This window comes from Zalophus californianus, chromosome 14 (assembly GCF_009762305.2).
Source record: "Zalophus californianus isolate mZalCal1 chromosome 14, mZalCal1.pri.v2, whole genome shotgun sequence".
NCBI classification, from domain to species: Eukaryota; Metazoa; Chordata; class Mammalia; order Carnivora; family Otariidae; genus Zalophus; species Zalophus californianus.
In genome coordinates, this window is record NC_045608.1 from 54,463,794 (window position 1) to 54,481,160 (window position 17,367).

The 17,367-nt window shown below is 34.1% G+C and overlaps 1 protein-coding gene across 5 annotated transcripts in view; it reads right to left on the reverse strand.

Annotated features, from left to right (window-relative positions):
- CCDC178 (coiled-coil domain containing 178) overlaps positions 1–17,367 on the reverse strand; it is a 448,169-nt gene that overhangs the window by 107,209 nt on the left and 323,593 nt on the right. The window lies entirely within an intron of this gene.

Genomic DNA, 17,367 nt, shown 5'->3' on the forward strand with positions numbered 1-17,367 from the left:
TACCAATTAGAATAGAGATATTGGCACAGTGGATTAAAAGAAAAAAAAACCTCCATGACTCAAGTACATATTGTCTCCAAGTAACTCATTTCAAATATAACAAAATAGGCAGGTTGGAAGAAAAAGTAATGGAAAATGATATAGAAATACTAATCAAAGGCAATGAGTGGCTATATTAATTACAGATAATGTAGACTATATGGCAAAGAAAATAGAAACATAATATAATCATATAAAACATAACCCACCTATATATTCATGGACCAAAAAACAGAGGTGTGAAATATGTGAAAAAAACAAAAAAACAAAAAAGGAAAGTAGAAAAATCCACAATTATGGTTGGAGATTCCAACACCTCTCTCTCAATAATTGATAGAACAACTAAACAGAAAAGCAGTAAGGATAGAGAAGAAATCAACATCATCAACCAACAGGATTTAACTGACATTTACATAACATTCCACCCAACAATGGCAGAATACACTTTTTTTTTAAGTATCCAAGGAACATACATGATAGACAATATCCTGGACCATAACACAAATCTCAACAAATTTCAGACTTGAAATCATACAGAATATATTGTTCAACCACAATCAGTTTGCTCTCAGCATTTTACAAGCTACCCTTATACCCTAGCCACATGCTCTCTCACAAAATCACAGCTAACTTTTTCAAAACTAGCAGGATAATCTCTTGCCATGAAAGAGTCTTACATAATGCAATTTAATCAAGGGAGAGAGTATGCTGTCAAAATCACATGTGCTGCCCACATTCAAGGTGAGCTGATTACAAAGGATGTGCTCACAAGAGGGTGGGGGTAGGGATCTTGGGGGCCTTCTTACAATTTGCTTACTAAAGATCTGTACAATTATTTGTGGACTTTCTTCTATGTATAAATTAAATTTTATATTTAAAACAAAATAACTTAAATTTAAATTTAAAAAATAAAATAGTACAAAAAGTGCTACTATTGGTGCTAGTAGAGGTTGTTAGGGAGAACATAGGGTTAACTAAAGGCAATCTGTGGCACTCATATGTTTTTGAGAAGGCTGGACTTCCCAAGGAGAAGAACTTTATAGGCAAATAGCCAGAGGAGAAAAGCATGGTATCTTCAGTGAACTAAAATACTTCAGTTTGGCTACAGAATTTGAGGCAGGAATTGGCAGAAGATGACACAAACTGGAAGGATGAACTCATCTTCCCTGCATTTAAACCCTTCAATACCTTCCTCCTGCATATTAGGTAAAATCCATCATCTTTACTGAAGCTTCTAAATTCTTATCTTCCTTTCCCCAGGCTTAATTTGCATTAACCACCTGCAGCGGACTGAATGTGTCTCCCTAAAATCCACATGTGGAAACATTATCCCCATTGTAATAATATTTGGAGGTGACACCTTTGGGAGATAATTAGGTCATGAGGGTGGATCCTTCACGAATGGGATCAGTGCCCTTAGAAGAGGCCAGACAGTTAGCTGGTTCTTCCACCATGTGAGGATAAACAAGACGTCATCCCTCTGAAACATGGAAGACTTCCTTGTCAGCACCCAAACTTGCTGGCATCCTGAGCTCAGACTTCCAGCTTCTAGAACTATAAGAAATAAGTTTCTATTGATGATAAGCTACTCAGTTTATACTATTTTGTTATAGCAGACCAAACTGACTAAGAATGTGGGTACTAGGAATTACCTTCTAGATGTCAACCTACACCTAAAACAACAAATGCTTAATTTCATCATTTGTCCTTACAAATTTGTCTTCTTTTAAAGCTGTCTTTGTGAACATCATCTGTGTCCCAGGTGGGAAACCTGGAAGCATACTAGGTCCCCTCTCTCACTCTTTGCATTTCCAGCCCAGTCTTGTGGATTTTATCTCTGAATTATATCTCAACTCCTTCCTCTCCATGGCACCCTTACCAACACCTTTTTAGATTAGGTTCCCATTATTAATAGTCTGGAAGACTTTGCAAACCCTCCTAGAGATCTCCTTTCCTATCTTATCCCCTCTAACACAGCCTTCACTGTCACCTCAGAGGGCTCTTTCTACAAGGAAAGCCTTATTTTGTTACCTCTCTGCTTAATATTTTTTTTTATGGAAACCAGGAAATTTTCTGATGAAGTAAAACTCCTTAGGGCAGCACGTAAAATCCTTCACAATTGAATTTCTGATATTCTTGTAAGTTCCTAAAGAGAATCATGATATTTTTCACCTTTGACCTTTGCATTTGCTACTTTTTAAAAATTTATTTATTTATTTAATTTTTAAAAAAGATTTTATTTATTTATGAGAGACAGAGAGAGGGAGAGGCAGAGGGAGAAGCAGGCTCCCCAAGGAGCAGGGTGCCCAATATGGGACTTGATCCCAGGACTCCGGGATCATGACTTGAGCCAAAGGCAGACACTTAACCATCTGAGCCACTCAGGTGCCCCATTTGCTACTTTTTAAAAAAAATACTTGTTCCAACTTTATGCATGTAGCTAATCCCGACTAGTCCTTCAAGGCTTGGACAAGCTATCACCTTTTAAAACCAGCCTTCAGGGTTATAGACATTGGGTAGGGTATGTGCTATGGTGAGCGCTGTGAATTGTGCAAGACTGTTGAATCACAGATCTGTACTTCTGAAACAAATAATGCAACATATGTTAAGAAAAAAGAAAAAGAAGAAGATTGCAGGAGGGGAAGAATGAAGGGGAGTAAGTCGGAGGGGGAGACGAATCATGAGAGCCAATGGACTCTGAAAAACAAATTGAGGGTTCTAGAGGGGAGGGGGTGGGGGGATGGGTTAGCCTGGTGATGGGTATTGAAGAGGGCACATTCTGCGTGGAGCACTGGGTGTTATGCACAAACAATGAATCATGGAACACTACATCAAGAACTAATGATGTAATGTATGGTGATTAACATAACAATAAAAAGAAAAAAAACCCCAGCTTTCATTGCCTTCTCAGACTGATTTAGACACTCCTCTGTTCTCATAGCATCTTCACTGTGTATAAAATTATTACACAGTATTTTAATTGTTGTAGTATATGTCTGGAGTCTCTACTAGCCTGAAATCTTGAGGATTTTTGTAATCCTTTTACAAGATAGGGTGGCTGGCATATAGTAGTTGCTCAATATGTATAAGTTGAATTAATTATAATTCATTTTATCTAATCAATCATTATTTATTTAACCATTTGTATATTAGACATTTACTCATTCAACATGTTATCTATTTTTTTAAAGATTTTTAAAATTTATTTGAGAGAGAGTGAGCGAGCAAGTGAGAGAGAATGAGCAGCGGGAGAGGCAAAGGGATAGGGAGAAGGAGATTCTGTGCTGAGCAGGGAGCCCAGGACCCTGGATCATGACCTGAGCCAATGGCAGACATTTAACGGACTGAGCCACCCAGGCTCCCCAAACATATGTTATTTGAATAACCTATACATACAGGTATTCTTTCTTTTTAAAAGTTCCTGTTAATGCCACTTTGCTTTTAGGAAAGATCTACATTAGTACCTGTTTTTGCTAAGCAAAAGAAATCCAAAGGGGATTTCTGCTTTTACCAAAAAAGCAAAAGCAAAAGTAGTGTTGTGTTTGTTTTGCAGTAAGCCGAGAGTGGCACCACCAAGTTCCTTCCCTGGGAGCTGCACTCAGCATCTCAGCATCAAGCTGCCATGGCTTTGAACTGCGTCTGTGAGCATCTGTGCTTTATCTCAATTTGTTTTGTGCATTCATTAAAGAAAATGTGTCCTAAGGTATAAGAAAGGCCTAAGAGAGGTTATTTTTTGGGTCTGGGAACATTAACAAATTTTCCATATAAATTAATGGTAATTGCTTCTTCACTTTATGCTATTTTGGCTTACAAAAGGTTTCAGAGAAACACTTTACTTTCAAATAGCAGGAGAAAACATAATATAAAGGGCATTCTATTGTGTATACCTGAGTATAAAAATGGATCATATATTATTCTTGTTAAAACTCAGGAAAAGGTAGTTACTTAAAAGAGGGTGTGGAATATAATATGGCTTTATTTAAGGTCAGCTGTTTGAGGATATACTAGTAATAATGAGGGAGAAGTCCTAAGAGAGTTACAAATCAAACTCCTGTGACTTAATGGAGAGAAGAGATCACTTTTCCTAAGGTTCAGAGGAGAATATTTATAAGGGCAAAGGAAGTGACCTTTGACCTCTGTCCTGATAAAAGGTAAGTTTGGATATATGGAGGTGGAGGAAAACATCATCTGACTAAATATGAAGAAGCTGGCTTTAGGCAAACAGGAAAGCACAAAGTGCAAAGTATGGTAAGTTTAATGGCTTGGCCAAAGAAAAGGGAGAGTAAGAAGAAAGAATGAGTGATGAAGCTCAAGATTTAGGTCAGACCATAATCTGTAGGAAAAAGTAAAACAAGCATTTTAAAAATAGGAAAAAAATATATTCTGTACATTTTCTTAGGCTGACCAAAAATAAAAATTTTCAGTGAGTCACTGAAGTTCATTTTGTTTACAAGCAGCATTGCAGCAACAATGGGAATTTCAAGAATCTTTACATGCTCTACAGATCTATTTCTTGAATAAATAGCTATGTGGAATTTTATATTTATTTCCCAAGTCACTGAACTTCATTCCAATTTGAAACAGGCAGAAGAATGTCAAACACAGTAGAAATAGATCTAAACTCACCTAGCAACTTAAAGGGTACTCATATGATTGTAATATTTTTCATAATTACTATATAATTTATGTTTATTAAATATAGTAATATGTAGTATAAGTAAAAGTCATATACAAAGAAAATAACATTTTATAAAAAAGATAAAATACCTATCATTCCCCCTTAAGTTGTATTTTAAAATCTATTGTTTTTTTAATTACCATATTCAATTATTTATTATATGGCATTTGTCAGACTGTGCTAGGCAATGAGTATAAAAAAGTGACCAAGACGTGTACTGTTGCCAAGATAGCGGGGGAAATTGATAGTGACATAGCACATGGTGGTAAGACAAGACATTGTGTGTGTATGTCAGGGAGAGGGAAAGAACCAGGGAAAGCTTTATGGAAGAGATGATATTTGCATTGAAACTCAAAGGACAATTAGGACTATAGAAATACGACTGTGGAGAAACATTCTAGAAACAGGATGGCATGAGCAAATGTCCAGGATAAGAAACAGCATTGCCTACAAAGAGAACTACACACAATTTAGTAGTGCTGAAATATAACATCTAAAGATAAGATGATAATGGGTCAAAGTAAGGATGGTTATTTGGCAGGGTTAGATTACTGAGAGACTGTGGACTTTGAACACTCATTCAAGAGCTCTAAACTACTGTGATGAGGAATTTCAGAAAGTTAGGTCTAGCCATAGGAAGACAAAATAGGAAGCTGTTAGGGGTAATCCAGATGAAAAATGATAAATGTATAAAACAGGACAATGATAACACCAATAGTGAAGAGAGACAATAGGTTCAAAATTTGTATCATGTAAATTATAAAAACTTGAAGTTGTACATGGGGCCTTGAGAGCAAAGAGTCAATGATGATAACCATCTCTCTGTTGTGATAACTGAGTCAATGATGATGCAACTAAATAAAAGAAAAAAAAAAAACAGACCACAGAAGCAACAGAACTTAAGAGGAAAATTCAGGGGTGGATATTTTGTGTTTCAGGTACCTGTAAAATTTCTAGTTGCTGTCCATTGGTCAGGTAGATATAAGTGTCTAAAGTTCTTAGTTCATTCATTAATAGACAATCACAGAATTGAGTGTGTTATTTTTCTACCATTTTTGATTGATAAGTACTCCTTTCTTTAAAAATGTTTTTCTTGCCTTCCTGACAGCAGATAATTCTGAACTTACTCTCAATGATCCAGTCCAGAGATGTGGATACCTTCTTCATCCTCAGAAAGTTTCTGAAACATTTAAACTATCTTGGATAAATTAAGTATTCAACTCTCTTTGCTCCTTCATGGAACCATGTTAGGAACCAATAAATAGTACAGTTGTATTTTAAGGCTGTTTAGTAATATTTGTATTGGATTTAAAAATATTTAATAAGAAGGCTAGTCTTGCCCTTTTATTAAACCACAAATGATCATTAGTAGAAATTGTTAGTTTTACTCATTTTTTAAAGCTGCAGGACAATTATTTGAAGTAGACTACAGATGGGAGCAAGAGGCAAAAGCATTATTGCCATAATGGAATTTTTAAAAATTGGAATGCAATCTTTAAATAGGAGTTTATGTTACCTGCTTAATAATTTGAATTTCTCTTACTTAGTTCACTGAGGAACCCATGGCACATTAATCTTATTGCAAACTATGCTGAAATTAGAATTGACCAAAAAATAGCTATTTTTTATTTTTTTAAGTTTTAATTTAAATTTTAGTTAGTTAACATATAGAGTATTATTAGTTTTGGGAGTAGAATTTAGTGACTCATCACCTACATACAACATCCAGTGCTCATCACAAGTGCCCTCCTTAATACCCATCACCCAATTAACCCATCCGCCACCCACCTCATTCCAGTAACCCTCAGTTTGTTTTCTATAGTTAAGAGTCTGTTTCTTGGTTTGCCTCTCTTTTTTTCCCCTCTATGTTCATCTGTTTTGTTTCTTAAATTCCACATATGAGTGAAATCCTGTGGTATTTGTCTTTCTCTGACTGACTTATTTCACTTAGCATAATATTCTCTAGCTCCATCCACATCATTGCAAATGGCAGGATTTCATTCTTTTTGATGGTTGAGTAATATTCCACCACCCATCTCCCTCCCACCCACACACACCACACACACACCACCTCTTCTTTATATATTCATCAGTTTATGGACATAAATTTGGGCTCTTTCCATAATTTGGCTATTGCTGTTAATGCTGTTATAAATGTGTCCCTTCAAATCAGTAATTTTGTATCCTTTGGGTAACTACCTAGTAGTACAATTGCGATCAAAAGGTTGTTCTATTTTTAACTTTTTGAGGAACCTCCATACTGTTTTTCAGAGTGGCTGTATCTGTTTTCATCCTCACCAACAACATAAGAGGGTTCCCCTTTCTCTGCATCCTTGCCAACACCTATTGTTTACTGTGTTGTTAATTTTAGCCATTCTGACTGGTGTGAGGTGATATCTCATTCTAGTTTTGAGATAGCTATTTTTTTTTTAAGAAAAGTATGATCATTTCAGGTCTCTTTAGCTATCAAAGAAAAAATAGGTCAGAGAGAGCACTTTGAAAGTCAGATACATTCTTTGGTGAAGGAATAGAAGATAATGGATGAAAACAACGACCCTACAGAAACAAAATAATATCAAAGATTTAGAAGACAGATTAAAAAGTTAGGTATCCACTTATTTTTAAATAAGCTTCTCTATACTGTATGCTCAGAAAAGGGAGCAACTGAATTGAGAATTTAAGAAAGAAGCCAATTTGCCTTTTTTCACTCTACCCATCCTGGGGATCACTGATATTGTTGCTTTAGGAAAACAGAGCACACAAATTAACAATAACCACCATAAAATCCAGGTTTCAGATTTCATATAAAATTACTCTAAGAAGAAAAACACAAAGTAAATAAATTTTTGGTAAAAAAAGAAAACACTTCATGATTATAAGAGAAATTGAAACATTAATTTAAGTTAAATATAATTAAATGAGCAATGGTATACATGAAAACTCAAAATAGAACAAATCAAACAACAGGAAGATGTGAAATGTGACAAAGCAATCAACATTGTGATATAATAATGGACATAAAGGATAGAAATAAGGATGGTCTAAAATAAAGAAGCAAATGAGATCTGAAAGAAATACATGGCTATAAAAGGCAGGTAAATATAGAATATATGTATAATTGGAGTCTCTCAAGATGAAACCTCAATCAATGGAACAAAACCAAAATGTAAAACTTCTAGATATATCTAAATATATCACCTTATAGATATATTTCTTAGTAAAACTATTATACTTTATAGATAAGGGCAAAAAAGGGCAAAAAAATCCAGGCCATTTAGAAAGGAAAGAAAATCAGTAAGCTACTCAATAACAATATGCAAAACAAGATATCAACCGAGCAATTTTTTTTTTAAGATTTTTAAGATTTTTGTCAGAGAGAGAGAGAGAGAGCACAAGCAGTGGGAATGGCAGGCAGAGAGACAAGCAGGTTCCCTGCTGAGCAAGGAGCCCGATGTGGAACTGGATCCCAGGACCCTGGGATCATGACCTGAGCCGAAGGCAGACTTAACTGACTGAGCCACCCAGGCATCCCACAACAGAGCAATTCTTAAGCAATTCTTAAAAATGTATTGCAGAAAGCAAAGTATGACCCAGGGAGTTATTCAACCAAACTGTCCTTTTAGTATCAAATTCATACATGCAAAAGCTCAGAAAACAGCACAGGGCAAGTCCTTCTTGAGGAAAATGTCAGAGGACAGGCTTCTTTTATCCAGGAATGGATTGGGAAATTTTGGCAAATAAAATAGTGGTAACATTTGAATATAGGTAATTGTAGATCTAAAGCTAAAATGCAGTGATAAAATGATGGAAGAATAGTATGAAAATGCTATGTGCTCTGAAGTGTTGAAATAACCCAATTTTAAAAATAGAATTCAAAGGAAGAGAAAAGGGAAAGTATAATAATCTCAGAGTATTCATTGGTATAGGTGCAAGTAAAAGGATTTCATGTAAAATTAGTAAATTGAAGAGTAAAAGGCCAAGTAAATTTTTTAGAAACTACAATTCACCAAAAGTGAACTCTCTAGAGGGAGAAAAATTTAATTTAATTTAATTAATTTATTTATTTATGTTTAAAATATTTTATTTATTTATTTGACAGAGAGAGAGAGAGAGAGAGAGAGCAAGAGAGGGGACACAAGCAGGGGGAGTGTGAGAGGGAGAAGCAGACTTCCCGCTGAGCAGGGAGCCCAATGCGGGGCTCGATCCCAGGACCCTGGGATCATGACCAGAGCCGAAGGCAAATGCTTAATGACTAAGCCACCCAGGTGCCCCAAGGGAGAAAAATTTTAAATAGCCACATCCATATAAGAAAATTAGAAAGTTTTAAAAGATTATCACCCTAAAAAATAGCCGACTTTTTGATATTTTGACAGAGGAATTCAACCAAACTTTTTTATTCTAAATAATCCCAGAACTATTTATTCTTTTCAAGAGCATAGGACAATAAGGTAAATTTATAAATCTTTTTATTCAACAAGCATAACAATAATATATAAAATTCTAATGATTGTCAAAATCAAACACTATAGAATAATCTTATGTATCTATGTATCTTATGTATGTATCTACGTGTATTAATGAGAAATCCCATCAAAATCCTAAAGAAGAACACAGGCAGTAACCTGTTTTACACTGGCCATAGCAACTTCTTACTAGATATGTCTCCTGAGGCAAGGGAAACAAAAGCAAAAATAAACTATTGGGACTTCATCAAGATAAAAAGCTTCTGCACAGTGAAGGGAGCAATCAAAAAACTAAAAGGTAACCTATGGAATAGGAGAAAATACTCTAAATTAGACATCTGGTAAAGGTTTAGTATCCAAAATATATAAAGAATTTATCAAACTCAACACCCCCAAAACAATCCAATTAAAAATTGGGCACAAGACATGAATAGAAATTTTTCCAAAGAAGACATCAAGATGGCTAACAGACACATGAAAATATACTCAACGTCACTTGGCATCAGGGAAATAATTCAAAACTACAATGAGATATCACCTCACACCAGTCAGAACAGCTAAAATTAACAACACAGGAAACAACAGGTGTTGGCGAGGATGTGGAGAAAGGGGAACTCTCTTACACTGTTGGTGGGAATGCAAACTGGTGCAGCCACTCTGGAAGACAGTATGAAGGTTTTTCAAAAGTTAAAAAGAAAACTACCTACAATGCAGCAATTGCACTACTAGGCATTTACCCAAAGGATACAAAAATACTAATTCAAAGGGATACATGCATCCCAATTTTTATAGGAGCATTGTCAACAATAACCAAATTATGGAAAGAGCCCCAGTGTCCATCAACTGATGAATGAATAAATAAATAAATGATGTCTAAAAGGTGCTTTGATTTTTTATGAAAAAGTAGTATGTAAAATGTGAAAGGTATTGTATTAAAACGCTTATTTCATGGGGAAATATAGCATATATTAAAAACAAAATCTAATAGCATGGCTTAAAAATGTATTATGATCAAGTGAAGGCCATTCTAGGATTTCAAAGAAGACTCAAAATTAGTAAACCCATTGATACTATTTAGTGTATTAATAGATCTAAGGAGAAAAATTATAGCATCATTTTCATAGGTTCTGGAAAAGCACACCACATATTCATTTCTGATTGAAAAAAAATAAATGGAATGAGAATTGCTAGTTACTTCTTTAACTTGATAAATTCATTCCTCATCCTCAAATCCAGAATTTTACCCGATGAAGGAATACTACACATATTTGCAGTAAAGTCAAGGATAAGGCATCTATCTGACATGATTTGCTTTGAGAAAATAAAAAGATAAAAATTATCAAGGAGGGGCGCCTGGGTGGCTCAGTCGTTAAGCGTCTGCCTTCAGCTCAGGTCATGATCCCAGAGTCCTGGGATCAAGTCCCACGTCGGGCTCCCTGCTCCACAGGAGGCCTGCTTCTCCCTCTTCCATTCCCCCTGCTTGTGTTCCCTCTCTTGCTGTGTCTCTCTGTCAAATAAATAAAATCTTAAAAAAAAATTATCAAGGAAGAGGTTAAATTAAATAGACTTGTAAGTTATATGAGATTATACATGGAAAACCCATGAAGTTCAGAGGAAAACAGCCAGAATATCAGAGAATTTGGTAAGTAGCATGATGTAAATTTAATATATAAGTATCCCAGAGTCTTCATAACCAAATATTAATAGGTTAGGAGCTATGTGGAAAAGAATACACAAATTATAAGAACAACAAGAAATAAAAATCCTCGAGTATAACTTCTGAACACATGGGTAAAACCCACATAACAAAAATTTTAAAACAGTCTTGAAAGACAAAATCAAATGGTAAAATGGAAAGACCTCTTATGTTCTTCAATAGGATGACTTACTAACATAAATCCTTGAATTTTCCTCAGTAAAAAAAAAAATATGAACTTAATGTCACCCAAATAAAAACAGCAATAAGCATATTTCTGTATGCTGAACTGTAGATTCTACAGTTCATATAGAAAAAATAGCAAGCAAGAATAGCCAAGGATTTCTTAAATAACGAAACAGAAAAGAATAAAAGAAGGGAGCTAACCATACGATCCAGCAATTGCCCTACTGGGTATTTACCACAAAGATACAAATGTTGGGATCCGAAGGGGTACGTGCACCCCAATGTTTATAGCAGCAATGTCCACAATAGCCAAACTGTGGAAAGAGGCAAGATGTCCATCGACAGATGAATGGATAAAGAAGAAGTGGTATATATACACAATGGAATATTATGCAGCCATCAAAAGGAATGAGATCTTGCCATTTGCAACGACGTGGATGGAACTGGAGGGTGTTATGCTGAGTGAAATAAGTCAATCAGAGAAAGACATGTATCATATGACCTCACTGATATGAGGAATTCTTAATCTCAGGAAACAAACTGAGTGTTGCTGGAGTGGTGGGGGGTGGGAGGGATGGGGTGGCTGGGTGATAGACATTGGGTAGGGTATGTGCTATGGTGTGTGCTGTGAATTGTGCAAGACTGCTGAATCACAGATCTGTACTTCTGAAACAAATAATGCAACATATGTTAAGAAAAAAGAAAAAGAAGAAGATAACAGGAGGGGAAGAATGAAGGGGAGTAAGTCGGACGGGGAGACGAACCATGAGAGACGATGGACTCTGAAAAACAAACTAAGGGTTCTAGAGGGGAGGAGGGTAGGGGGATGGGTTAGCCTGGTGATGGGTATTAAAGAGGGCACATTCTGTGTGGAGCACTGGGTGTTATGCACAAACAATGAATCATGGAACACTACATCAAAAACTAATGATGTAATATATGGTGATTAACCTAACAATAAAAAAATTATAAAAAAGAAATGCAAAAAAAATAAACACAATTGATTTTAAAAAAAAAGAAGGGAGCTAAACCTATTAGAGTTTTAAAATGTAAAATCTAAACAGTTAAAATTATGTGTCATTAGTACTTGAATAAAAAGTTCTTTGGAGTAAATTAGAAAGTCCAAAGACAGAGCACATACACAAAGACATTTCATATGTGAAAAAGATGGCATTTCAAATTAAAAGTGAAAATAAAAACATACAGATATGAAAATAAAACATGAATGAATTCATTTATATGGTCTGGGAGTGAAAAAACACTTTTTAACCACAATTTAAAATTAAGAAGGAATAAAAGGAAAGATTGATGTATTTGTTTACATAAAAATAGTTAACAAAATAATACTTTATTTTTCATAGTATAAAGTCATTAGTGAAGTCAAAAGCTAAATACAATCTAGGAAAAAAAAACATGCAACAAGTATCACTGAAAAATGCCCAATCACTTTAACAAGTAAAGAGTCTTTAGGATAGAGAAGAAAAAATGACAAGATGTGTACATCTTAAGAAGTGGTTTTTAAACATATAAAATATTTCCTAAACTTATGAAAATACTTTTAAACACATAAGGAAGTATTCATAATAAAAGAAATAAAAATTAAAACTGCATTAAGATAGCATTTCTCAACTATCAGATTGTCAAAACTCTAAAATATTTATACCATACTCTATTAACAAGGCTGCAGAAAAAGAGCTATTCTAATAAGTTTCAGGTTATACGCAAAATAGTAAACCCCTATGGAGGGAAATTTGGCCATATCCAGCAATATTCCAAATGCATTTGCTCTTTAATCCGGCATTTCTAATTTCAGGATTCTATGTTGAAGACATTCCTCAGTAAATACAAAACAAAGTTAATGACTGTGCTATTATTAGTAATGGCAAAAGACTGGACACAATCTAAATATCCATCAATCAGGGCTAGTTGAATAAACTATGATACAAAGAACGAAAATAGTTGCCATGTAGTTATATGAAGTATTTACCAGGACATATTGTTAATTAGACAAGCAAGTTGTAAACCAATACTTTGGGTATGCTCTCTCATACTAAGAGGGAAGAAGAAATAAGAATTTGTTTTACAAAATAAACACATCCTGGGAGAATAAATCAGAAATGAATCAAAATGATTACTAGTTGGGATAGGGAGAAACTGACAGAATGGGATATAAATGGAAGTGATATTTCCCCCAAAATACCTTTTATACTCTTTTTGAACCGGATAAACATCTTACATATTTAAAGTTAACTCGAAGAAGAAGAAGAAGAAGAAGAAGAGATCAGAAGAAGTAAACTGTAAATTGAACACAAACACATGAATCTAACTGCATATCAAATTGGCAATATAAACCACACAGAAAAAATAATTGATTCAAGAGATATCTGCATTGTCTATATGTACATTAGACTATACATCTATCTTTAGTAGCAAATATTACAAGATTGTAGATTTAGAAAAAATACAAATTAATCATAAACTTGTCAATAGTTTTCTTTTTAGCAGTAATATTTCTGTTTTCCAGCAATTTGATGAATAAAGCAAGTAAGTAATTACATCACTATTAGGAACTAAGATTTGCACTGCAAGGGTAAAAGATAAAAATGCAATACCAAAGAAGTTACATAAAATCCTATAATGCTAAATTTTACCTATAAATATCAATAGAGACCTATGATTTTCATTTTTAAAATGTATATATTTTCCTAGACATGTCCCAGTGTCCCTTGCGGGCCTAGAAACAATAACTTCCCAGCAACAATGAGCTATCATCACCCAGTTCTTCACTACTAAATACCATTTTATCAATAAAAAGACCTAGGATATCTTGGAGAAATGCATGGTTGAAGGTCTAAGGATGGAAAGCATAAGGTGAGGCAGGGAGATTCTGTGATGCCATAAACTGTAATGCTAATAGGCCAAAAGGGATATATCCAAAGGCCAAAGGAGCTGGCTTGAGGGGGCTCCTCAATGAAATCCACAAGTCCACAGTGATACTCAAAAAAGAAAAGAAAAGAAAAAAAAGAAAAAAAGATTCTAACATTTCCACCAAATATTTATATTGAAATTAGTAAAGAGAAAGAAACAAGCCTTTATCTTATCTTTTAAGGTGAAACTTCATGCCCATTCGATGAGGGAAAGTGTGTGTTGTTATTGTTGTTTTTGTTTTTTTGTTTTGTTTTATTTGTTTTGGGATTTTTTTTAACAGAAAAACACTGGCTTATAAATATAAAAGGAATACTAGAATTAGAAATCACTATTTTGGCAGGGTACAAGATATGATGGCAAACATCACCCTACAAATTGTGTGCTAATTGCCAGTTGGAAGATATACTTTAATAATGGAGAAAATGGTCAGTTACTACTGTAAAGAAATGATCAAAGTTAGCATCATCATCATTAATAGTGAAATTATAAGTCCTTAATGGGATTCATCATCTATGAGGTATTCCTGCAAAAAATCTTTAATCTGATTATATTCAGGCTTTTAGGTATGCATTTGAATATTATAGAAAATACAGAAGCAAATAGAAGAGCAAGTCAAATCCCAAGAAAACAGAGAGATTCAGAAGGCCGACATTCTATAATAAGCTTGATCATTTCAAAAAGTCAGTGTGTGTGTGTGTGTGTGTGTGTGTGTGTGTGTGTGTGTGTGCGCGCGCGCGCGCTCGCGCACACACACGTGTACGTGCCCGCATTATGGGTGGGGTCTATTTTATATTAGAGATATTTAAGAGACAAAAATGCAACAGATGCATCTTGATTATGTGCTAGTTATAAAAATTGTAGAAAACAGTTTGGGGACAATTGGGGAGAATTGGTTTTAATTTTCTTTGGAGTGATGATGATAGTGTGGCTACTTAGGGAATGTCATTATTTTAGGGACAAATGGAAAAATCACAGTACCTGCTACTTACTTTCAAAGGGTTTAGTACAAATTTGCTTAAGAAAATTATGATTAATTTTTGAATCAAGGCGAGGTTGTATGCTCATTGTACTTTTGTACATTTAAAAAGTAAAAAAAATATAATGTTGGAGAATTTTCTATGTTAATGAAAAACATGATTCACAGATTCATTAAAAGAGTGAGCAATAATGGGCAGAAAAGGAGCAGTATGTAGGACTACAGCGAATCAGGTTTCATTAGTGAAAGAGCAGATATAAAAAAAGGATATAAAAGTGAAAAATAAAAAAAGAAAATAACTAAAGCACTAGAACTGACTGCCCAGTTTTTAAAGCATAAAAATTTCATTTGGAGAAAATAATGAATAATAATGTTAAACAGAAGAACACTACAACCAAGTTATAAATATGTATGTACAGGTGTTAATCTTGTTTAAAAACATGGTATTATCGACAGTTGTAAAAAAGTAAAAAAGTATATAAAAAGGAAAATCAAGTAATAAATAGATGTCTTTTCTTTCATTAAATTGTATTCTCTGAAAACTACTAATATTTAGTGACTTTTCTCATATTAACATTATACAAAGACTAAAATTCTACTAAGAATTATTATAGGATAATATATTTAGCCTGCTAAACAGGGGGCAGCTGAAAGTAATGGTGAGGAGGCATAAAGCCTGGAGCCAAACTAACTAGACTGGAATTTTGGTTTTATTAGTCTATGCCTCTGAAAAAGCTATCTATACTACCTATTGTGTAGATTAAAGAAGTTGAACCTTGTAAAGTGGTTAAAATGGTGTGTGGCATATTTTAAGCCTATTTTAGTACTTGTAAAATTAAGCTTAACATTAGTCCCCAGGTATGGATGCTAATTAGTATTTTTTATCTTAAAACCAAAATAATTTCAGGGGCGCCTGGGTGGCTCAGTAGGTTAAGCATCTGCCTTGGGCTCAGGTCATGATCTCAGGGTCCTGGGATCGAGCCCCGCATTGGGCTCCCTGCTCCACGGGAAACCTCCTTCTCCCTCTGCCTCTCTACCCGCTTGTGCTCTCTCTCTCTCTCTCTCTCAAATAAATAAATAAAATCTTAAAAGAAAAACCAAAATAATTTAGATAAATTAAATTGCCAAGGTAAAATTTAAAAGTCATCATATTACCCGTTATATTTTCTTTATCCTATACCCAGAAAAGATTTGAGTAACTAAATTCCTGGAATCAGATTTAAAAAAAGAAATTATATCATAAAACCAATGCTTAGATTTTCTAGCAGTTAGGTATACATGATTTTTCTGAAAGCAAATTAAACACTCCTGTCACATTGAGTACATTTTGTTCTTTTGATTTCTCACCATTGTATTATTTCAGTTTAATTAAACATGTAACTATCAAAATCATATGATACTATACAACATACTAGAATAAAGCAAAAAATATATATTTAAAGATGTTTAGGATAACAGTTAAGAGTCTGGAATTTGGATGCATAATTTTCTAGGTTGACCTGCTTTTAACTATATATATTGCATGGGAAAATAACTTGTCCTCTGTAAACTTAAATTTCCTTATTAGTAAAATGGCAATAATAATACTTCTGTAGATTAAGTCATGTGTTTACATAATTTATATAATATATAGAGAGTGCCTGATGCCTATAGCACTTAATAAATAACCTACTATTGTTAATGCCATAGTAAATGATCACTAAATGATAACTTAAATCTGTGCCTACATTTTATCTTATGTAGCCACACTGAGTCTCTAGTATTGTGCATAGTGCTGCACATACAGTAAGTGCTTAGCAAATATTTGCTAACTAAAAACTTCAAGAATTTTTGCAATCTAAAAAAATAAAAATTATTGAAATCTATTTCACAGGTCCTGTGCAGAGTTCTTGAGGGAACAAACAATGTATTCCACTTGTCTCTTATAAGAAACTTAAGAGTCTAACAATCACAAAAATCTGTCAAAAATTTAATCTGATTTGCTTTGGCCATCATCTCTATAAATTCCAAGGTATCTTGATAAAGTAATTCTATCATATTTACATACCGCAAAAATAGTTCAGTTTTTACACTTCCCATAATGAAAATGCATGCAGGACTTGAACTTACAGAGGCACAGCAACAATTGGTATAGTGTAGGAGTCACTAGATTTACAAATAAAAGGCTTTCGATATGCAGTTTGCTATTAATGATGTTAGCTTTAGCAAATATGAAATAAGTGTATATTAGAAACTAAATTTGGCTTAATTTCTGGCTGATTGTCAAAGGAGTGACCTGTTTTTCATTTTAAGATCTTATACTTGCATCTAGGTCTAAAACCTTGAGGTTTGTTTGCCCCACACCTAGAAATCTTTGGCCAGGGACATACAAGCACTATTTGGCATTATATGACTTAAACAT